The sequence below is a fragment of the Molothrus ater genome, chromosome 6 (genome assembly GCF_012460135.2).
Source record: "Molothrus ater isolate BHLD 08-10-18 breed brown headed cowbird chromosome 6, BPBGC_Mater_1.1, whole genome shotgun sequence".
Taxonomy (NCBI): domain Eukaryota; kingdom Metazoa; phylum Chordata; class Aves; order Passeriformes; family Icteridae; genus Molothrus; species Molothrus ater.
In genome coordinates this window covers 48318472-48342806 of record NC_050483.2, presented here as the reverse complement: position 1 = coordinate 48342806, position 24335 = coordinate 48318472, and the positions used below count along the sequence as shown (strand labels likewise).

Here is a 24335-nt window from a genome sequence, read left to right as displayed (position 1 = left end):
TGCTTATTTCTGAAAGTAAACATTCAAAGGACTCCTGAGTCTTTTTTCTTGAGTTCATGTGTCTCTTTCTTCCACTTGCTCCCTAATTCTGGTTCCTTTCTCCAGCCCTTGGTTCTCTGGAGCTTGCAGCACTGTTTGGAAGGGGTGGAAAGGAAGACAGATGCAGGCTGGTCAAGTCCTTCCAAGAGAAAGCTTAGGGTGGTACAGCTCATAGCTCCACTGAAACCCCCAGAAATAATCCAAGAATCAGGCTTTTTATGGAAACCCACTGGCAGTGTTTTACTTTTAGTACTGCTGCTTCTTGAACTACAAATGTCAGAAGCGTGTCTGTAGTGATGCACTGCTGCAGGCTGGCTTTGGGAAACCCTTCATAAAAATCTGTCAGTGAGGCTGGGTAAGTTCCCTCCTCTAATGAAGTCATCCATTCTGGTCACAGCTACTCTCTGCATTGTCCCTGGGGCTAAAGTAAACATTACTGAGGAGAAAATGTGCATGACTTACAAATCCACAGCACTTCACCACATGCAGATATTTGCTAATGTTTAAGAACAGAACAGCTTTTTCATAGGTACCTGCATGTACACCATGCTTAACCAACACGTGCCACCTTCTGTACACTGCACAACCAGCTAAGAACAAACTCTCCTACACTGCACATGGATTACAGTTTTGGTGGATGCTGTTGCCTGGCACAGGAAGGATGTTTGAGGGGCCAGAGCACCACGTGGGGACTGAGGAGTCAGGGCCTCTGGGGTTCTAAGGGCACCTTCATGAACACAGGGACACCCTTTGCAGTTGGGAAGCTGGTCAGCATGAACAATTCTGGCTCTGAGAAACTGTGTCTTTGCCCTCCTTTAATATTAGCACTCTCCCCCCAGTCATATGCTGCTGGGACAATGCTGTGCAGAGCTACTAAACATTTTATTAAAGAACACGATTGCCATCTTGTCAAAGCAGTGTATGGGCTGCCTCTTCCTCACTGTTGCCAGGTGGTAATTGCCAAGAAGGAAAACAGGGATTTACAAAAATGATTGTGCTATATAGATGGCACATTGCCCTTTCTTGAAAGCCATAATCCCTCTGTTAGCATAAATGTCTGCTGTCTTCCTTCTGTTTTCTCATTCCTGACTTCTTGTAAATGCTAATTTTTATTTTTTTTTCTTGTGTCATGCTGCTGTCAAAACTGTAAACACTACAATATCACTAGGCATCACATCAAAGGAAGATTTACAGATGATTGGTTTTCATTGTTTTTTAACATTTTACCTTTTTTTTTTTAACAGCACAGTAAACAAGATATTTAAAACTTTCCAAACAAGGCTTATAAATTCATCTTGTTCCAACTTTTCCAGCTTGCAGTAATTTTTTAATTGACATCAGCTATTTCTCTGCCACAGTGATTGCTGCAGGACTGCTGCACACATAACTGTGCCCAAGGTAGCTGCCACCTAGCCAGGTGGGAGCAGAAGTCTCCTAGAAAATAAAAGGCCTGGACCCCCACGAGGAGCAGCTACCTGAAACCACAGCCACATTCCTGCTACCCCTTGGAGATGCACTCTGAAGCCCATGCCCTATCACCTCTCCCCTGCCTGTTGCTCAATCCAGCTAGATCAATGCCAGCTGGGTACATTTATACACATTGCTTAGTGCAAGTGTTAACAAAGACCTAAAATGGAGTTGTGCTACCATTTTACAAGGAGAAAGAAGAAATCAGTTCCTTTCATTATCAATTATTCTCATGGAGTTTTGCAGCTGACAAAGAGGCTGCTTGAGAGAAACAAAACAAGAGGTGTGCTAGATCTTGGAGATAGCCTGCTGTGGAGCAGCAATTCACATACCAGTGGAGATGTGTGTGCAGAGGTATTGTGCAGAGACACAGAGATATGCCCTGAACATTTGCTGAAGCCCCAAGTATTTGGCAGGTAAATATCTGAAAGAGGAAAGGAATGAAAAGTAAAGATAAAGAAACAAAGTGCAAAGCCAAGGTATATTTCTATTTTCTACCACAGCAACTTGTACCAGTGGTGAAGATGAAACAAGCCTGTGATTTGATCCAGCTGTGGAAGAAATCAGTGGCACAATTCTCACTGACAATCAGGTACTGGATTAGGCTTTGAAATCAAAAGTTGCCCAGATGAGCAACAGTGGGAGAAACAAAATATAATTTGTAGTCACCTGCTCACCCAAATTGCTGGAGTATGTATTGACTCTACAGCACTGTGTGAGTCCCTGAAAATGAGTCAACTATTAAGTTATCACTTCCAGTAACCTCAAAGAAGACCATGCAACCGTGAAGATTCTCAGAAAGTCCCATTCTTTTGTCAATCCTAATCTTGTTTAGTAACAGCTTATAAGGAGAACAGCCCCTGCATCATGCTGCAGCATGGCTTTCTAGCTTAGGTAGTTAAGGAAAAGTACAGTTAGACCCAGAGAGACATCTGTAAAGATCCTCTTTTGCAAGTGATCCTCTCTGCAAAAGGCTTTATAGATAATGAAAGTATTAATCATTAATAACAAAAATCAACATAAAGTTCCACATGTAATGCTAATAACTGGGACCAAGAACGTAGTCAAGCAGACAGTGAAATTAGTTACTATCTTTTTGGCATTCTGTGTGCTTGAAGCATTACTTATGGGAGTTCCATTCACTCAGAATTTAATTCTCTAGAAGAGGCTGTTTTGCTTATAATTTCTTCAATATCTACCTCTGTCAGACCCTGATCTCAATAACTGATATTACCTGCAATCTATGTGATAAGCACAGAACAAAAAGGTTCCCAAATTTCAAGCACACCCTCCTCTTGGTAGGATTCACATTCTTGGATGAGTTTTGCTGAGCCTTGCAGCTGTTCTGAGCTTCTGCAGCTCCTGCAGGTGCAGCAGGGCCAAATCCTGCCAGTGGCTCACAAAAGCAGCTTCTGCTGCTGCCTCCTGCCCACAGCCAAGGACAGCTCTGAGCTCTGCTTGGCTCACTGCTTTCCACTGTCCTTCAGGACCTGAACTGCACATGTACTGTAATAGATCCAAGAGGTTTTCTTTGAGCCCATGGTCCTGTGCAAGCATAAATCAATGTCTGTATTGAATTCTAGCTTATGTGAAAAGCACCAGCTTTGCATATTTGTGCTTTATCATCCAATCAGTAGGCTAGAAGCAGTCAGTCCAAATCCTGAGAGGGTTAAGCCAGTCAAACTACATCAGTGAACACGGTCTGAAAGAGCAGGCATTGTTTGGCATGTATCTTAAGCTGTCAGGAGGAGCAGCCAGTGAGCAATGCAGTACTTGACCTGTCAGCATGATACAGATCATTTACATAGCTTTTTACAAACATTAACAGATTAATCCTCACCCTGGGACACACAAGCAAGGTTCAGTAGTCCTGACAAACAGATCTGGAAGCTGTCTCCCACAGTGATGGTAACCTGATTTCCAGGAGGATCAGCATCTTTACATCTTGTAAAAGCAAAGAGGATGGGACTTCATACCTCCAGACCAGGAGAAAAAGAAGTGTGAAGTAGATAGCAGCTTTGGCCCAACCTCTTGTATTTGTGGGGAACTGGAGCTGTGGGGACTTTCTTAAGTGCTCTATCCTGGCTCCAGTTCAATTCCCAGCAGCTGTGACAGTCACAAGTAGCATGGTAGCTCTCACCCCTCACTGAGGACACAGGCGTGTTCATGTGCAAAGTGCTGCATTTCACACCCAAAGCCTAAAGCAAGCAGCTGAAGTGGAAGAGTCCTACCTGGTTGTGATTTCCCTACCCTAACAGCTACCCAAAGCATCTCAGCTCATCTCTGTGGGATCGTTTTATAACAGAGTAGCAGTCATCATATGAGTGAAAACTGAATTCTGAGCACAGAGCCTGGGCTTTGCCTTGAGGAGCAGGGAGGGTCTGTGATGGATATGGCCCACAAGGTCATACTGACAGAGCACATAACCTAAAAACAAAGTGGCACATGGCCATGGCCCATGAGGCCATGCTGGCTGGCTTTTTAATTACATGGAAGATGTGATTTGTGCACACATCATTTATGCAGCTGAGGTTTCTGGTCTTAGCAGTATTACTGAGGGCTGAGGAGCTGTCTGTAAGCCACAGGGGACTGGGAGATCAGGTCCCTGGTGAGGCAGGACAGGGTGTGGTCCCACAGCTGTGACCCCTCACAGGAGGCACATGTGCATGTATGCACTGAAGGGATGAGAATCCTGGTTTATACCCACGAGCAATGCATGGATGTACCCAGGTGCACTGCCATGGGGTTTAACCATGTGCGTCCACAAGGACTGGGATAAACACAAAAAAGAACAAGGGAAGATGAATTCTACAAGCATCTGCTAGAGACATGTGGGCAAGGAGGAGAGGATGCCAGGTTCTTTAGATATACAGTAATTCCTGTGCTGTAACTTGGCAAAAAATTTTCAGATTTTAACTGAAGGTCTCTGTTTTATGAAGGAAATTGCTTATTGATCCTGTCTGTTTGCATCATATTCACACAGTGCTATTCACATGCTTAACCTGGAGGGATTCAGAAAGGTTGTTTCTCTCTTCACACGCAACTTGACTTCTTCAGAGAGATGCTGCACCTCCATGTGAGGTGCTGTAGGTTGGAAGAGTTTGTGAAGTAAGGAACATGAGTGTTCTTGACATTAAACCCCTGTGATGCCCATTTGGTGTACCTTTTTCATGTACTCATAATCTGCTGAAAGTAAGATGAGAGGTCAGAAATGGATTTGGAGATAAATTCAGCAAAACCATTGCAGCAAAACTCTCTGGACCATTACACATGGTCTGCTTATGGATTTTTGGGGTTTTTTTAAGTGAGGCTTTTGATCTATCTCCCCTTTTGAAACATTGTAGATGTGATTTGTGGTCTTTTACTAGTTTACTAAAATTCAGTGAGGAATGGAACAGATACTTGGGACCTTTCAGCATTAAATATCCATTGCATGGTTTTCAGGGTGGGGCCAACAAATAAACTGAAAGACAACAGTGATCCCTTAAAATTCCTTTTGAAAGCACACAAAGAGAGACAGAATTTGTAGCAGAACAATTGGGAACAGAAGTAATAGACCAGCCCTTCCTCAATCTCCTCTAAAGAGCTTGTGTATTAAAACCATGCAATGAGGTACATCACGTTAGTCAGGGTGGTCCCAGTGAAATGATACATTAAAACATGCTGAACATTATATTAAGTAATGTCAAAGATGCCATTGCCTTTATGCTGAGCCAACAACATCTCAGAATGGCTCCAGAGGAGCAGGTACAGTGTAGATTGTTATAAATTTCCACAGCAGTGTTTTTAGAACTCATCCAGCTGTGCCAGGCTTCAGAGCACTTTGGTGCAACCTTCCATTTGCTATGGAATGAGGTCACAGGACCCCAAACCAAATGGGCATGACATTACTGAAAACCTTCCTAGAGAAAGGTTTGTTTTCTAGCTTTCATTAATACATACAGAGGACAAGTACGGTGTTCAGCAGCACAGAAACAATACTATCCTAAGGCCCATTGTGGTCATCCATTAAGAGCCACTTTCAAGAATTATTTAAAAGCCTTTCTGAAATTCTGCCTTCCTCTGCTAAGTATTTTGTAGTGCTTCTGAATTCAGTGAAAAGTTACATTTACTGTGAACACCTGAACAAAAAACCTTTTACCCAGTGTTTTGTTTAGATGCAAGGTAAAAAAAGGAATTCCAACACACGGCTCTTAGACAGTCTTGTCATCAGATTTCCCATTCAAAAAGTTACATGGTTTTGTTTTCAAATATTAGGCTTGTCCTTCTTAAAAGAAATTTTCTGGTATTCTTAACACAGTTCAGTAAAATCTCACTTTGCAAACAGTATTGCTAAGTTTTGGGATATGTCAAAATAAAGTCCTAATTTTTCTTATCAAATATCACTGTTTCACGTGGAGGAGAAAGTGTTGCTTTTCAGTATCTAGAGACATATGCATAAAATGATAAATCACAAATTTTCAGAATTCAGAAGTTAAGAATATGGATTGCATTAATATCCTCTGAGGCTCTTAATGAAATTCATTATTTATTTTTCATTATTTATGTTGATGGACTTCAGTTGTTCTCCAATATTTCTCAGCCAAATAAAAACCACTTTACCCGTCAAGTTTCAGTAATTACCCAACTACAATAATTAGATTTACTTTCCTGACTCCTAATGCTGTGGAAAATAAACAAATATTATAAATCCCCATGGTCAGATCCTCAAAGGTATTTGGATACCTTGCTCCCTCTGGCTTAAAAAATAAGTACAGTCCATGTGATATGTTAAGTCCTTAAGCACCAGCATGTGCTTGAACTTAAATACCTTTATGTACTCTAATATCCAAGATTCCATGGCAAAAATTGTCAGCTTAGCTAGAAAGGACTTTCAGAAGTTCTTTTATGATATTTAGAGGTAACAGTTTACTGTGGAAGGCTGAGGTAGGCTGGAGATGACCCTCTGCACCATCACTGTGGATGAAATCAGAGTGCAGGTGATCCTCCTGGCTGCTGAGCTCTCTGCACTGGAGAACATTATTTTGAAGCAAGTTATGTAATTCCTTACTACAGTGGAGTATGTATTGACAAAAGCATTCCTTGCTAACATTTTTCCCATTATAAGCCTGTAAAAAGTTTATGTCAGAAAAAATAAAAGATTATACTTGGTGCAGTAAGGTCCATTTTAAGTTCTCTTCTTAACATTTTTCAGGAATAAAACCAAAGTGAGATGAGATTTCCAGTAAAGTACCGTTTTTAATCAGACTTTCATATTCTTCTACATTAATATGTCACTGGGTAATTGGGCAAGTCCTGTACTTGCCAGCACCCAGAGGCATTTAACACCTGGAGCTGCACAAATAGACTGATCTGAAGCAGATTTCTGGGATATTCTTCTGCAGAACTCATTCCAAAACTCTGGCAATTCGCAAAAAGCTATTTTTCCTTCTTGACATGTAGAAAATTTTTCTGAGCTTGTATTAAGATAAGTCAGATTTTTTTTTCCCCCAGCTTGAGATGTAATTTTAGCTACTAAGTACTTTCCATGCAAACCATCTTTTCATTTCTCATAAAGAGGATACGAAACTTGATTACCTTGGACAGAGGAGGCATACCAGGGTTAATAATAATAATAATCACTGTTAGGTATCATATTCTCTCTTTCACCTATTTTTCCCACAAGTGCTGGATTCATAATGACCTGTGTGGATTCCAGACATCAGTCTTTTTAGCTGGATTTTTTTCTGTGTTGGAATTTGATTAATTTGCCAAAAGCCTTCGAAACCGTTGCATAGCCCCACAGCTGTCCCTAAGTCTGACAGTATAAACAGGTACATATGTACATCCCCCAGAACCTGTATGGCAGGTTTAGGATATTTATATTTAGTAATTTTCTGTTTAATAGAGGAACTACTTCCCCTGTGTAGCAAAGCAATTACATAATTAATGGTTACATTCAAACAGAATGGCTCAGGAGAGAAAAAAGAATTTTTAGGACAACTGTGTCAGACTGGAAAGGAAGTATGCATCAGTAATTCCCTTTCACATTTGATACTTCAGCTAGTATTAACTTAAAAGTTCAAATATAAGCCATTAAGCAAAGAAATGAACAAAATGAAGACCAACCTTGCAGGGACTGTGATGAACTGAGAATAAGGACATTTGGGTTCAATTCCGAACTCTTCCCTTGCCAGTATAGCTTTGGGCACTTTCTTTGTTGCTCCCTTCTTTATCTATTTAAATAAGGATATTAATACTAGATTAATTCTACTCTTTCCTGCATGCCTTTTGAAGGCCTCTTGAAGGCTTTTGTAGTAAAAAGCACTACTTCTGGAATCTGTAAAACTCAGAAAAATAGAGGCCTGCATTTTTTGAAGACACAAGAAGAATTAAAGGAGGGAATCGCCATCAGAGATCATGTTCTGCCATGGGCCTGGTGAGAACTGCTGCTCAGTGTCAGCAATGTGGGGCTAGGCAATATGTAATGCTAAAGATGACCCTTCAGAAAGCTTCCAGTTAAAGGAATGACTTGTGAGAGACAATAAATATTGGGACAGCTATAAGAGATTTAGTGAAAAAAATCACAACAAAACACTTTCCTGCTAAAACAAAAACAAAAACAAAAAGTTGCAAAATTTCACTGAGAAAAACAGAAAAACAGATATCAGTACAATTTCTTGTAACAAATGGAAGTCTGATTTAAAATGTCAAAATGAAATCTTGTGTCATTTCGACATCAGCATTTCCAAACATATTAATTTTTAGAACTTCTCATTTTTTAAAAAAATTCAATTTTTGATCCTGGTTTATGTAAAACACAGATGCTGATCTATAGAAATTACTCGACCAAGAAACATTCTTTCTTTGGACATTTACACTTAAATGTCAAAACTTCAAGTTTCATTTGGGATTTGTTTTGGATTTTTTTCAGGCCTTTGCAAAATCAGGTTTCTGCTGGATCTTGAATCAAGACAGCTCAAAGCTTTCAGGAATAGAGGGAATACTTATGTGCCACATTTTTCTTGACTGGAAGTAGTTACTGCAGGTGTGGGAAATATTTCCACTGCTCAGTATAACTTCCCTGACAATGCAGATTGTTCAAGCTTTAATTCATACTGTTTATCTAAAGAAATAGTCAAATGGACTGAAATGAAATACAGATGTTCTCAGCATCAAAATTTTACTATAAGTATCTTAAAAGAAAAGGAATTTACTAATTTTACATGCTTTAGAATTGACAGAGAAAGCCAAATGCAGCTGTTGTGCAAGTTTTAAAATTATTTTAAATGTCACTAAAGTGTCTTAATTCACAGCAAATCATGGGCAGTAATGTATGCTAAAGAAAATGAACACCCTGCATCATGTAAACCCTTCTCTCTCAAAATACACACTCTTTAGAAAAGAATCCACTATTATCACAATGTACATCACAGGGATAAAATAAAAAAATGAACCTATTACTGCATTAGTGTACTGGATACGTATTAAGCTGCTATGCTTGTTTTTTAAATATTTTTCTTTCTACCATAATGCATAACCTTGTGGAATATAAATCCTATGCAAAAAGGAACTGTTCTTTACAAATGACAATTAATTAAATATTGCTTGTTATGTAATATATATCCTAATAATATAGACATTTATAAGCATGCAAAATTGCACAGAGAAATGAAACCCAGATGATTTTATCCTTCCCATTTCAATATGTATCTATATTCTGTAGGAAGTTTACTATAATTATGATTTCATATTGTGTTTCTATACTGTAAAGATAAATGTTCCTGGATCAACTAAAGAGCTAAACATCATGTATTAACTAAAAAATGAACATATTTAATGTAGTAAAAAGCTGGGTAAGTATCCTTGAACCTAATAATAGAGAGTATTTTGTAATTCAGTGATGTTTCAAATGAACCCAGGATGGGTTCCTGGAAAAATTGACAATACCCAGTAGCAATGTTAATACTATCAGAAAAATAATAAGGCAATGAATGTTTCCAGTAAGAATACACTTTGCTTCATTTTGGAAGTCACTAATAAAGGTAAATTTTTGCATACTCTGATAATTTTTCTCTAACAATGTATCTGTACAGTTACATGATCTTTAAGAATGTAATTAACCTATTTTTCTTGCTCTAATTACAAGGCAAAAGATTTGCATAGGTAAAAAGAAAAATGATTTTGTTTAGAGGGAAAATCCAAATTATGCCTGAAGCCTAATAAATCTGTTGCCATGACAAAGAGCCTGGTCTTACAAAACCTTTTAGAATTTATCCACATGAGTAGTTCTTACTCACTGTGCTAGTTCTGACCTCTCCCATTCCGAGTGACCGCTGTAAGAGATGGAGCCCAAAGTCATGGGCTAAATGAGCATGGGCTAAATAGAGATTTTCTGGACATTTCTGGATATTTTATAAGGGTGGTCCATAGACTAAGGGAGTGATATCTACATGCTATATATAAAGATGGAAAGCGGGGTAGGTTAATGAGGATGTATTGGACAGTGTGGTGCCTGAGCATGATGTAAATGGTGTAGAATAAGGAATAATGTGCTGGGTTTAGCTGGAAGAGAGTTGGTTTTCTTTCTAGTAATTAGTATGAGGTTGTGTTTGGTGCTAGAAGCATACTCACAATACAGAGATGTTTTAGCTCTTGCTGAGCAGAGCCTTCACAGAGCCAAGGCCTTTGGTGCCTCTCATCCTACCCCACCAGAGACTGGGCTGGGCTGCACAAGGAACTGGGAGGGAACACAGCTGGTAGAGATGGCCCCAAGTGACCCAAGGGATATTCTGTACTATATAGTGTCATATAAAACACGGGAAATAGCATATATATAAAAGAGGGGAAAGACAAAGGAAAAGGGGAGAAAAAATGTTCAAAATGATGGCATTTGTCTTCCCAAGTAGCCATTACAGACAATGGAGACTGGCTCTCCCAGAGGTGACTGAACCATGGGATGTGGTAAATGAATTCCTTGTTTTGCTTTGCTTGAGTGTGTGTGGCCTTTGCTTTACCTGCTAAACAGTCTTTGTCTCACCCATGAGTTTTCTCACTTGTACTTTTCTGGTTCTCTCTCCTATCCCCTCACCAGAGGGGAGTGAGCAAGCAGCCCTGCAGTGTTTAGCTTCCAGCTGGGGTTAAACAATAATATTCATGCAAGTTGTTCCACTGATTGACATAGAACTGCTGATGTGAGGACAGGTTTGCAATGGGCAACTTGAATGGAGGATGCAGTTCTTGTTCACATAGAGAGTTGAGGGGATGACTTCTACAAGAAAGAGATTCTCTCTGACAGTGAAGATGACATTTATGGGTTGTGTTCTTCCTTAGTTTTGCTTATTGGTTCTTACAGTAGTCACACATTTTAGATAGTAAAATACACAAAAAATTCTGCTTCAGTGCACATGTATATGTGATTTGAACCTTTACCCCTAAAGTCAAGGCTGATTCCTCTGAACCCTGTTGAAGTATTGCCACACTACAATGTGTTTTTTCCTCTGTGCTTCCTCCTGCTGCAGTGATTTGAAGAAGTTGCATTGCCATTTTCTCTTTAAAAACTGCCTTATGGAGTCCTCCATCATATAAGGAGGAGATTTATTGGGAAATACTACAAAATTACATCTTTTGAATCATATTTAAGCTCTGATTCTTGTTCTTGAGTCCTGCTGTAGCCTGGCTTTTGTATTTTTGGCTTTATTTATCCTTCCCATCCTGAAAATCTGCTGCCAGGAACCTGTCCTCTCCATACCCAGCTGCACAGTCCATGGCAGCTGCCACACAAACCTGCTCCTGATCTTTTTCCAGCTCCTTCAAAAGCAGTCAGATTTCCAAGGGTTTCCCCTCAGAGTGGAGGCAGGTCCACAGTTCACTCAAGAACCACTCAACTTTCCAAACTCAGTGATCAACCAGGATGCATAAGAAAATAAATATGCTTCACATTACCACTATAGTGGTATACCACCTTTTAGTTCTCCCTAATTTCTAAAACAGAGACCCAAATAAACCAGCCTTCCTGGAAAAGAAATCTGCTCTTCCATCCCAGTTTATTAATTGTGCAATTCCTGATCTGCTAGGCAATTTCTTGACACTGACCCTAAGTATTTTTTAAGTCAGGTAGTTACATCTCCTTGCACTCCCCTAGCACCCTTCATCCAGGAAGACAAAACCACATTACAGCTATTAACAAAAAATACCTTCCAATGCCCACTGAAGGTATTTCTAATAATTCTGAACACTCCTCTAATACACAGCAAAAGTTACTTGATGTGAGATCATCCCACACTGGATTTGTTTATTTTATGACCTGGGTAATAATTCACATTTTCGGCTTCCTGACTTGCGTAAGAGGATGTCTCTCCCACTGTTTCTAAAACACAGCATCCAAGTCTGCACTTGGTAGTTGTTTCCCATGGAAACAAAATAGAATAAATCTTTTGTACCTGCCAGTATTGCAGACATTCAAAACCTTTCTGTAGCTTTCATTTACTAAAATAATATTACTCATTCTTGCATGATATAGAATTTCTTTTACCTCCCATTTTTGCCTTCTAGTGGTCAGTGCACGACTGAGGTGCAGGGAAGGTATAGAACCATAACCCCAGAGAAACAGACAGAGCAAGAGAAGGAGGAGGCAGGAGGAGGGGAATGGAGCGAAGGAGGGAGGGAAGAAGAGAGAGAAATGTCAAAACAAATTCCTAAACATCCTCCTTAGCATGGAAATATGTACAGTGCAGCTGCAGATGTTCCAGTGCAAGTGCAAATGACAGCACAGGTGTGCACAGACACACACACATACACACTGTCACAAAGCAAGGGAGAAAGACAGAAATGATCTTGCAAAGCTGCTGCAGTAATCAGGACACTTGCTCCTGAAAACAACCATGCAAGCAAACATTCTTTTGTCACGTTTCTACATTTTTTCAATTTTCATTTCACTATTGCTATTTTTTTATACCTTTCACCACATCAGATAGTTATTATTAAAAGAAAAGAAAAGGCCTTACCATGCAGTGCATCAGGAAGAGATGAGAAGCACAGAGCATGCTGCAGAGATTAAGCTCAGCATGGCATTCAGATATCCTTTGGAATTGAAGAAAATTGTCCAGCCCATTCTTCCTAACAAAGCGGACAAGTTTTCTCTAGGCTTGAATTTTTCACCAGAAGACAGATCCTTACAGTGCATTATATTTTCTTCTTCAGGAGATATATTTCCTCCAGTTAAGTTTCAGCTCCGCAATGCCATTTCCAATCAGCTCTGAGAAGTTCTTCATTCCCAGATTCGCGGTGTCATCAGAGGGACTCCAAAGAAAATCAAAGAAAGAAAGAAAGAAAGAAAAAAAGAAAATAATACCTTACCAAAGCCCTATTACTATACTGAAAAGGAGAAGATATAAAAATCCCGCAACACCCCCTCATTTATTCTATTATTTAGGTGTTTCACAACAATCAGTACTACCTCTTTGGTCTCCTTTATGCAGTGCTGATCATCTGTAACAAAGGAAGAGGCAAAAACTTTCCCAATTTACACATGATGCATTTTCATTGCTGCTGCTCAACTGTGTACGACCAAACATCCCTTTTCATCCTGAGACATCTTTAAAATCATCTGACAAAAACACCAGCTATCCCCTTTCCTTCCCAAAGAACACGAATATTAGAATTTCTAGAAAAGTGTTGAAGAAAATCTGACAAATAACCAAAAAATACAAATCAGACTCTAAAAGCAAAAGCCTTGAAGCAGGAGGTTTCTTGAGCAACGAGGTACTCTGCCTGAAGAATCTGGGGACACACGCATTAAGTACCCTAGGGAAGGAGAAAGGGGAAAAGAACGGAGTGTTTGGAGAAGATGGGGTGGGACCAAATGGGTGTCAGGCAGGAGTGGGATCCTGAGTCACCCTCAGCCTCCTGCCTGCTGGCTGACAGCAGCTCGGGCTTTCCCTGCACTTTCTGCAAAGCATATTAATTGATTCTGGTTGCTGAGCAACTAACTCTGGGGAGCCACATCGACGGCTCCGGCTCCAGCCCAGCTCCAGCAGCAGCAGCAGCAGCAGAGAGAGGGGATGGTCTCCCCTGCGTCTCCTCTCCCCTCCTCCTCCTGGAATCTGTCACCCTACTCGATGTCCTTAGCTGCCCTGCAGGGAAGCTTTGCAAGGAAGGAGCCCTCAGCAGGGCAGCAGGGAGGAGCTGGGGTGCCCCCCAGCCTGGGCTGCACCGGCAGGACTCAGGAGAGCAGGCTGACCTCACCCTGACAGCAATGCCTCTCTGCCACCCTGACTGGGGAGCCTTGGCCAGTGGGGCTGGCAGCCACAAGAAACCCAACCAGCCTGTGTTGACAGGTAGGTGATTCAGGCTGGTGTAGCCACTTTCTGAAAAGCAAAAATCATCTCAAAAATGTTAAAATGACAAGAAAGTTCCACAGTTATCATAGAAACATAGAATACCCTGAATAGGAAGAGACCCCCAGGGATCATCAAGTCCAACTCCTGGCCCTGAGCAAGACATCCTCAAGAATCCCACCATGTGCCTGAGAACCTTGTCCAAATGCTTCTTGTACTCTGTCAGGTTGGTGCTGTGACCACTCTTCTGGGGATCCTGTTCCAGTGCCCAACCACCCTCTGGATAAAGAACTTGTTCCTAATATCCAATCCAAAGCTCCTCTGACACAGCTTCATGTCATTTGCTCTGCTCTTATGTGAGTTTCTAGTTGAACACGTGGCCACTTAAGCTCTGCCCCTGCAGTAACAGTAACTGTTGCTTATTCCTGACCTCTTTGTCATGTTGAACTTCAGACAGAGCAGACACTTGTCTGGCTGAAAGGGTGCACTCTAAATCAGAACCACCACACAGAGGAATTGCCTAGGTGTCTTTGACAGTGGTTTTGATACAAAAGGGATGCCTCTGACAAAGCCTTATAATTGCTTTAACTAATACATTTGAGTTCCATGGAAGAGTGAAACAGTAAAGAAGACATTTAGTTTTGGCCCACAAAAGAGATGGGATAACTGAGTAACTGGAGCTGGCTCAAAGGGGTTTCTCCTAGAGTGCCTCTACTGATGGCCCAGTAGGAGCAACACAGAGGATTTCTGCAAGGTTGATGCCAAGGGAATGGACCCTGCAATTTGTGGCAGGGCTTCCACTGACTTCTGTGTCTCTAGAGTCTGAAAGGACTCCCCAAAACACCACAGTGTCTGAAAGAGGACATTTCCCTTGGGGTGTATAAATCCTTAGTCAGATCATGGCATTTGTTCAGCACTGACTAAGCTGTCTTTCTGTTGCACAGGTAAGATGTAAGAAATGAAAAGACCTCAAGGTTTCTCTCCCTGTGACCTGGCAGAAAGTACAGCACTAGATCTTGGCCAAACTGCTCACGCGCGATTACTGTCAAAGATCTGAGCCAGGTCAGCTCTTAATTCAGCTATAGTGATAGGATAAGTTAAAGGGCAAGGCCCTGAGAATTGCCTTAGCTTGCAGCCACAGAGCAGAATTTTTGAATTCTCCCCTTGAAAAACTCCAGCCTGTATCTAGTGAGCCCTATCTAAGTGGCAAACAGCAGGTCCTTGTGAAAAGGGACAGGTTATCTTAAGGAAGAGAGTTACTTTTCTGACAGTAGCTTAGCTGCACCACACTGCTTTCATGCTTTATAAAGAAAGATCTACAGTTTAGCCTCATTTTCTTAGCAAAGCCAGATGCTTCACATATCTTCTAAGCTCAGGAAACCATGAGATCCTGTTAGCAGAACTGCTGTATGAAGCAGATTACAGAATATATTCAGTTCATCCAATATGTTTATTGATATGAGCATATACTGGGAAATCTTTATTTCCCAAGTACAACATCCAGAGAAATATGGGAACATTTAGACTAAGGGAACAAAGAGAGGTGGAGAGATTTCACAAATTCTTGCAAAGGAATTATTAAGTCTATATGAATGGATTTCTCCAAACACGTAGTAAAGAAAGATTTCTTTCAGCATGATAAGTTGTTGTTTTATCTTTCCACTATTACTCCTTTACATTCATGCTGGTGCCTGCTTTTATCCCCAACAGTACAATTTTTAAAAAGTGTGACAACAAAGTATTAATATTTTAATGTGCTTTGTTTTGTACTTTATTTTTTACAAGGCAGAATACCAAACAGTGTTGAAGTTCTTTGTAGAGGAGAAAATATCTTTAGAAGTTTTAGGGAAGGGCAGTTTGAAGGGCAAAACAATAAAACAAAACAACCATAGAAAGAAAGAAAGAAAGTCAACAACAGGTGATTTCAAAATGAAAGCAAACTAGTGTATAAGAAGCAGCTATCAGATTATTAAAAAAATTTAGAAGAGGTAGGTTTGGAGATGTCAACATTTGTGCAAATTTTTAGTGTTTTTTTTAGAGAATGCAAGGCTGCTTAGATAAAAATCAGTATCTTACAGAAAGCAAGTACAGTATCCCTCTTTCACTTACACAAGACTTGAATTTAATCTCATAAAAATGCTTTTTATTATTCATTGAAAAGGCTGACTAATGCATATGTTCTACTCCTATTCCATTTTTATGCGTCTTTTCTCTTCTCACCTTTATATCCTTTCAATAATAGCATTATCCTCTTTGAGAAAATAGGTGTCCTGTGTGCCTAAGGACCAGAAGAAGCTGGGACTGAGTCAGCCCTCATCCCATGAGGGACTGGTACAGCTGGTGTCCCATCAAAACCTGGCAGCACTCTCCATGGCAAAGCCCTTGATCCACACAGGACCCCTACTGCAGGACCCTGGGCACCAAAGTAACGGGGACGTGAAACAAGCCATGGCACCAGGTTAGGCAGAGCCCTTTTTTGATCTTAGACTCTACTGCCAGGACCTGATAGTGAGAGAAAGTCCCCAGGGAGACAAATGGGAAGAAAAAATACACTTCTGTTGATATGTTCTAGTCCAGAGTGTAGATAAGGGCCAAGTGGAAAGGTGGCATTTGGAAAAAGCAAGGGAGTGCTGCAGCAAGCACGGCGTGGTGGCTGAGGCCAGGGAAACAGGGAAACTCCTTTCTCTGGAGTGAGTGGATGCCTGTGCTGCAGGGACAGAGGGCACTCAGGGTGGATGGGCTCCTTACTGTGCTGGGTAATTACTCTCCTCTGCCCTGAATCACAGCAGAGGCCCCTGGCAACTCAGGAGATGGGGCCACAGACTGTCAGACAGTGAAGAATTTGAAGCGGAAAAGTCTCTGGGGAATTCTCCCTGCAAGCCAGGAGCAGGGAAGAACCAGAGAGCTGGAATCAGAGGTGCACCAGCCTCGCTCTTTGTGTGCTCAGACTGCTTCTGCAGTGCCTGTCAGCAGCAGGTGCCTTCCACAGCACAGTGCAGAGGCCACCAAGGGACACAGAAAACCTCCCTCCTGCCCAGCTGACCCTGCTGCCTGCCACAGCATGGTCCAGGCACCGAAAGCAGATGAAGCAGCTTGCTTCCCAAAACATTAGCCTTCCCCTCAACCATAGCTTCATACTATGAAGACCATCATTTTATTCCTTGCAAGCCACACCTTTCCAGAATCTGTGATTCGAGAAGCGAATTAGATTTTTAAATCCAGTATTGTATGTAAAAGATACAGTGATTTTAACAGAAATACAAAGGTGTGCCCAGATAATGAAAATTATTTAAAATATGAAATAAAAGGTATAATTCAATTATTAATAAAATTTTGATTAAAAACTGGTGAAAATTATTTACAAATAAGTGTTCTGGGCATGTTTCTTATTTTGACCTTTCAAGATCCTGTGTCACATTTGCTATTCAGTCAATTACAGCACAAACAACTGAATTGATTTCTTGCCTTTTTAGTTTAAATGCCATATTACATGCAAGAGAGTCTGAGCTTCAGAGAGTGTATTTTCAGGTCATCAGCAATTAATTGAAAAATCTAACCATAAGAAATATACCTTTATTAAAAAAAATCCAAAGCATCATGGAGGATGTACACATAGTTCCATCTATCTGCAGAATATTTAGCATTCCTAAACACTTTTTAAAACATATTTTAAATATATTACTAGTTTAATAATTATTTTCCATATTCTATATGGCAACTGGTCTCTTTCTTTTCTGATTTCCATCAATGCAAATCAGACTAGGATAGAATAGTTGTCAAAAACTTACGACATTAAGAAAATGGTATGTGGTAAGTAAATGGTAAGTAAAGACAGTAAAATGAAAAACAGTTATGATTTTTTATTCTCTTTCTTTTTAAATAAATGCTGCTTTACTATGACTTAACTGCCAACTGACTAAAGAATGATAAAAGATTACAGCTTTTGTTTGATAATTGTCGGGTTTGTTCATACTTTCATAAGCTAGTCTGAAACAAGTATTAGTGGATCTGACTTGTAATTCATTTAAGGAAATGTAAACCTCTTCCATTCACTAATTTCAATGAAATTGCCCTTAATTCCCATCAGTGTAGCAAGTATAATCTATTCCAGTACTAATTTTTGTTCATTGCAGAGTTAGCTTCAGTTTAAATTTGTCATGTACAAGTAATATAACACTGCTTACTTACATCACCCTAGCTCTAAAAATAACATTTCAGTACTGCTGTATCAAAAATGTATGCACAAAAAACGTGACTACCTGGCTAGTAGCACAGCCATTTTCATTGCATTCACTAAGCATCTTTGTTTCCTTAGAAAAAGAAAATCTGTTTTGAAATTAACTTCTTAGCATACAAATGAAATATAAATGAGTGATTTCAACCCATTTAAAAACTGATATCTTGACCTAAACTTCCATTTTCTACATGCAATTTGCAGTGGCAGTTGTATTTTTGGGGGAGAAATCATTGATATTGAACACAAGTTAGATGTCAAAATAGAGAGTTTTATTCTAATCCTCTGAGACAGGGAGAAAAACGCTCCCTGATTTCCATGGGAAGATGACTGAGCTGTGTTCTTAGGAGACTCCTCCAGTCTCAGACAGAAACTGCTGAGCCTGTTGCACCAAACAGAGGCAGCCTTGCCCCTTTAAAGCTGCTGAAATGGACTAGTTCTGTGCTCACATTGAAGCACTCCAGAAGACAAGCACTGTGTTCTGAGAGGTGATGATGTGTTTGCAGTGTCTGTGCTCAAAGTGGAATCTCATTAGAAAAACAGAAATCTTGCTGGAGAGCCGTGTAGTAAGATAGGACATGCAACGCATGAATTCATTGAATCCCAAGGGTGATAATCTGCCCGAAATTCTTCTCCAGATAAGCGTGTTCACACGTGGCAAAAAAAGCTCTCAAGCAGCAACAGTTATTACTGTTTAATAAATATTCACATTATTTCTCAGCAGGCAATATACCCACTGGGCAAAAAAATAATAGTATGCTAATGAAGGATTAGACAGACATGGGCTAAATTAGTCTTACTACAGTTCTGTTAAGCTTTTGGGTGTGTATTACATGACATTACTGTTTAATAACATAGAACAAAAATTTCTCTCTCTCCCCTCTTTTTTTTTAATTTTTTCCCCTTTCTTCTTTTTCTTCATTGTTTGTTTGGTTTAATTTTTTTTCTCCTTTAGCAAAAGAGGTAGAGGTTTTCTGTCCTAGGTTAACTTCCAAGCATTAAGAAAAGTAACATAACCTGAATATTTATATGATTCACACCCAGAGCTCTTAATTGCTAGACAGGATGCTGCTAGAATTAATGTAGCATAACAGCCAAAGTAGTCCTGAACATTATTCAATACTCCAAAGTATACAGTATGGGTGTTGTCATGATACTGCACAGTATTTGAATAAATGTACCTTGAGGAATGTGACAGAAGCCAGATTTAAGCAGCTGCTGGCATTTCTATTCTGAATACAGCTGATCTCCAGAATACCAGTATTCTGACTGCTAAAACCTCTCCAATGCCTCTTCATTCTTTGCTTCACAGAAGACTCAGCAGCTGGTTTGGTTTTCTTTTCACCATTAGCAGAGGTGTCTTTGTAAGGATCCTTCCAGTGAAAATCACTTGGAACGGCTCAGAAAGTCTCAAGTTTAAAAGAGAATGCCCCTTAGCTGGTAGGGGAAAAATCTCCATCAGGAATCCTCTGCCAGGCTCTTTCAAGTCCTTCCTAAATAGTAACTCAATTGATTGGTATTTTTAAAGCTTTACTGATGAATAAGGTCCTGGTATTCAGAAGGATTTCACAGAGTTAAATGATACCAGCAAAATACACAAATATAGATCCACAAGGTACTCTGAGCTACCTCCTCATAAAAAAACAACAAAAAACCAGCAAAACAAGAAAAATCAAAACCAACCTGAACATGTTAACTCTTTATGATATATCTGTTTCTTAAATATCCCAATTGCTTTCAGGCTTTTCCTTGGAGCTGGTCTCTATTTAATTAATTAATCACAGTATTTGCACATCTTGAATGCTTTGTTTTAATGTCTCACTCCCTTCTGTGGATTTCTCAGCTGTGAGATTTTAATGAGAGCCATTTCTCATGTTTTTATGCAGAATTATTATATGGAGGAGAAAGTGATAATAACTCAGTCTTCTCTTAATTACACTTCTAATTATTCTTAGAAGTTTATTTATAATTGTGTCTTCCAGCAGGATTTGTTTCAATTATCATAGCCAGATTGGAAATGGAGCTTAAATGAATTCTTTCTGTAAACAACCATATTTTAATACAAGCAAACAAAAAGTATAAATATTTATTTATTTAATTTTAACTCAAAATTCTTCCTCCTCTGATAGTCATTCTTATAAACAAAAATCTTAGAGAATCGTGTAAAATTTTTGCCCTTCAAAACTAATAATACTTAAGGTAGCAAACGTTCTCAGAGGACAAAAAAAACTTAATTAAGATAAAACCTATTTATGGTCAAAGAGTCTTTTTTCTTTCCGTAAATGGTAATAAGGGCTTTTATGTTAAAAGTCTTCAGATAGGAAGCTTCACCTCTAGAGGCACAGCAATGCCATTACTCAAAGAGAATAAGTGTTCTTTCAAGGGTGAATGGGAAAGAAATATCTATTTTTGATGCTGTTAGATTCCCACTTGCAAGACAGGAAACCCCTTGTTTACCACAGTATTTCTACAATGATGCAGATCTCCTCTGAAAAGTGAGCTGCCCAAGGATCTCAGATCAGGAAATCCTGTTTTCAGGGAGAAACTGTTCAACAAAAATCATCTTTAGAAAGTACAATCCTATACATATTATTTCATTTTTCATATGAAATAACATTATTTTACCCACAGTAATCAATCTAGAAGTAATTATAGGACAACTGAAAGAGATTTAGAAACGGATATTTCAGTATGCACAGATGGTTGATACACACATTCTCTTTCAATTGTATTAAATGTATAAAAGTTAGGGATTAATTTCGAGTGAGATTCATATCTTGGCTATGGAAAGAAATAATAGCTATTGTTAGGAAATGGATTTGTAACCCGACAGACAGAAAATGACAATGTGCTATACTGCTTGTTTAAAATCCAGAGACAAACAGCTTGCCTTCATATCAAACACGTTTCCCTTCGACACCAGTCCCCTGCAAGCCCCTGCTCCCTCAGCAAAAAAAGCACGGGAGGAGAAGCCTGTGAGACTTACCTGTTTGCCTTCAGAGGATGAAGAAGTTTAAAGCATCAAAGTTCTCGTGACAATCAGCCACTAGCACTTAGCTTATGCAGAAATAATTACACTCTTCCATCTTTTAGCTTTCTCAGTAAGTGAAAGCTGGTGATGGATGCCAGCAGCCTTGTTAAAATATCACTGTAATCCGTTCAAGCTCTGGAGATTGCTTAGAAAACCAAGTCATAAACATGCAGTGTCTCTAGCTTTACAAGCAGCTCAGCATTTTCCAAGCGTGCCCACGTCTTCCTTTTCCAGTACTGTACTTCACAGAGCACTCGACCTATCTTCGTTTGGGTAAGAGAACACAGTTGTTGAAAGTAAATCCTACGTGAACAGAAGACTTCTGTGGGTTTGTTTTCTCACATCAAATAGTTATTATTTTAGCAAAGGAGACACCCTTTAGGGTTTTGGTTGCTGCTGTTCCCTCATCAAGAAAAAAAAGAATAAAAAAAGCTTCAAATAGAAAAGCGAGAAGCAAAGAAGAGGATACAGCAGTTCAAGAAGCAGCAGGCAAGGATGGGTGTCTTGTGATTGCTTTGAGTTAATACTCCTCAGGGGGAGTTGAAAAAAGCACAAATACAGCAAAATCTGTCTTACAGAGTAAAAATCTGTTGTATAAGCCATTCTCTGGCAAAGTAAAACAGCATGTGCATTTACTCCATTAATTTCTAGCATGCCAGAGTGCAAACGAAATTGGTAGCTTTCTGTTTACTAACAGCAAACAGGTAGGAAGGAGGAAAGAAAATTCACTATGAATAACTTCTCTAATTGTTTCTGGTCTCCTGAGAAATGTATCAGATTTATTGTGAGAGCTGTATTTATCAGTGCCACAGAACATTTTATCATTATCAATATTTTCTGGAGCATATGTGGAGAATGAACAATTAAGAGTGCTGCAGCCCCTAGATGCAAACAGCACATTCGTGACTGGTCTTCCAGCTCTCTGGAAAATACAAATATGAAGAACAAGAATCATAAGTACTGAACTCTTTGGAGTAACTGACCCAATTACTGGCACCAAGTGATGGGAACTTCAGCCTAAAAACCTTAATTCAAATCTCCCTCCTGAAGCCCATTAAAATACATTTTTAAGAGGCTGTGGATGAGGACCTTTGCCAGCTGGCTCCTTTGTCCCTGGGCATCACAAAATCACCAAAAACAACTTGGAAGGAGCTGGTTGAAACCCTGCTCTGACCTGAAGTTGTCCTGGATGTGACAGTGTGATGCTGGGTCTGAATCTGCTCAGATAATATATGCAGCACAAACACATGCCTGTTCCCTTCAGGGCCAAAAAGAAAACAGTCCATTTATTTGTATGATGAGCCCAGTCACAGACCAAAATGCCACTGAGCCAAATGCTATTCAAGCAGAAAACAAAGAAACTCCTCAGCTGCATGAATTTACTGTCCAGCTGTCACCTTTCATACTTTCCACACGTACTACCCACCTTCAGTGCCACCAAATCTTGCAGAACACAGTGTTCTTGACTTTAAAGCTTTCTAGTTATTAACCCAGCTATACTTTGGGTCATTTTTTTCCCTTTAGCAGAGCTTGATCTAGCCCTTTCCAATCAGTGAAAACATCATATTTTGAAAAAAACCAATTATCTCCTATTTCCATTGCACTTTGTTGTTAGAGAGGTTGGAGTCAAAGTGCATCTGTGTTATACACTGAAAACATGGGGGAAAAGAAACAGAGCCATGTTTCATGTTTAAGCTCTGAGGAACTGCACATGCCAGATACAGCAAATACCACATCCTTGGCACAGAACAACTCACTGATAGCTCAGGGCTTTGCCTCAAAATGCTGTAGCACTTAGTTTGTGTATTCCTCTTTTCCACAGTCACAATTCTACATTCTGCTGCAGTCTGAGTATTCTAGGCTTACATGTTCATGTTCACTGTCTTCCATTTGAGGGAGCTTTGGGGGTTGATCCTGTAGGGGAAGCATTTGCTCTTATGTCCCTGATCATTAGATATGCTGACTACTTTCTCTCTGTATCTGATGCCCAGGTGGAAGGCAAATACTCTCTAGATGCACAGCAACCCCACTGACTCTGGAATAGCCACAAATAGGAAGGTGAGAACATAGGTTTTTGAGCATTGAAGAGAAAATCACATCCATAGCCCAATCCAGGAACTTTCAGTGACATCTTAATTGTATCAACTCCATTCAGACCCTGCTGGGTCCCTAAGAAAATTTCCCTCCTCTTGTCAGCTTTGCAATTTGGTTGGGTGTCTGAGCCCTCCCACTGGCGCAGGGCTGCTTTCCAGGGCACCACATGCAGCACCCCTGAGAGGAAAAGGCAGTAAAGCAGCAATTGCATCATCTAGCACAGCACATGTGAGCAAAATGCACTTCCACCCACAGAGAAGCTGCCACTGGTGCAGCACACAGTGCTTTGTGCAAGCACTGGCCTGAAACCACAGATGAGGGGCTGCTCCAGCACTGCCACTGCAATAAAGCCTCTGCTGTTACATGGCAGAAATCTCAATGCACCTCCTCCTTTCAACTCACATTTGACTTCTAAATATGCTTGCAATGCATTGTGTATTTTTAGCATGCCCAGGGTACCTATTTTGGGTTACCAGCCTGAGAAATCATTGAAGAGGTCTGATGTTGAATGAACCTTTGAAAGACTGGCACATTTAAACATTGGGCAATAGGAGAAGAAAAAAAAAAAAGAAAGACAGATATAAGATATCAGTAGCTTCTTCCAGAAACAGAGATCAGTGGCCATGAAATTTGTCACTATCTTGTTAAGCATCAAGAACTTCAGTGTTTTGACACTACAAAGTGCACCTGCCTCTGGAAATTATTTTGAATGTCTGAATTATCCCTCTTCCATCAGATACAATAATCTTTGTGCAAAAATATTTGCTTTATATTCTGTACAAAATACTTCCAGCACTCAAAGATACATTTTGGGACTAGAGGTCAACGTGTGTATGTCCCAAAGGTAGGATATTAATAACACTGGAAGATCCATAGTTTTCCATAAGACATGGCATTTCAGCTACTGACTGTGAAAAATTGAATTTGTTCCAAGGGTTGTTTTTGCATAGGAAGGTGACACTACCCTTGCAGAGGGCTTATGGGTATTCCCCTCTCATCCTGGGAGAGTCTGACTGTCCCAGGAAGGACTCTGAGCATCTTTAGTGCTTTATGAAGGTCAGAAGGAACAGTAAGAGTATACAGGCTCCTCAAGGAGCCAGGATCCTAACAAGCAAAATATAATGCTGTATTGTGTCACCTAGATTTTCTTACA

At 40.0% G+C, this 24335-nt stretch overlaps 1 long non-coding RNA gene across 4 annotated transcripts in view; it reads right to left on the bottom strand.

Moving 5' to 3' along the window:
* Positions 1 to 1848: 1848 nt before the first annotated feature.
* LOC118687679 (uncharacterized) overlaps positions 1849 to 24335 on the bottom strand; it is a 143875-nt gene continuing 121388 nt past the window's right edge. For 3 of the 4 annotated variants that reach the window (XR_008508468.1, XR_004980363.2, XR_008508467.1), the window contains 3 exons: positions 12492 to 12786; positions 7615 to 7721; positions 1916 to 1930 (listed from right to left, as the gene is read on the bottom strand). This is a non-coding gene — a long non-coding RNA (uncharacterized LOC118687679). Of the gene's footprint in view, positions 1931 to 7614; positions 7722 to 12491; positions 12787 to 24335 lie in introns of all 4 variants that reach the window. The other variant, XR_004980365.2, reaches the window with a different exon arrangement.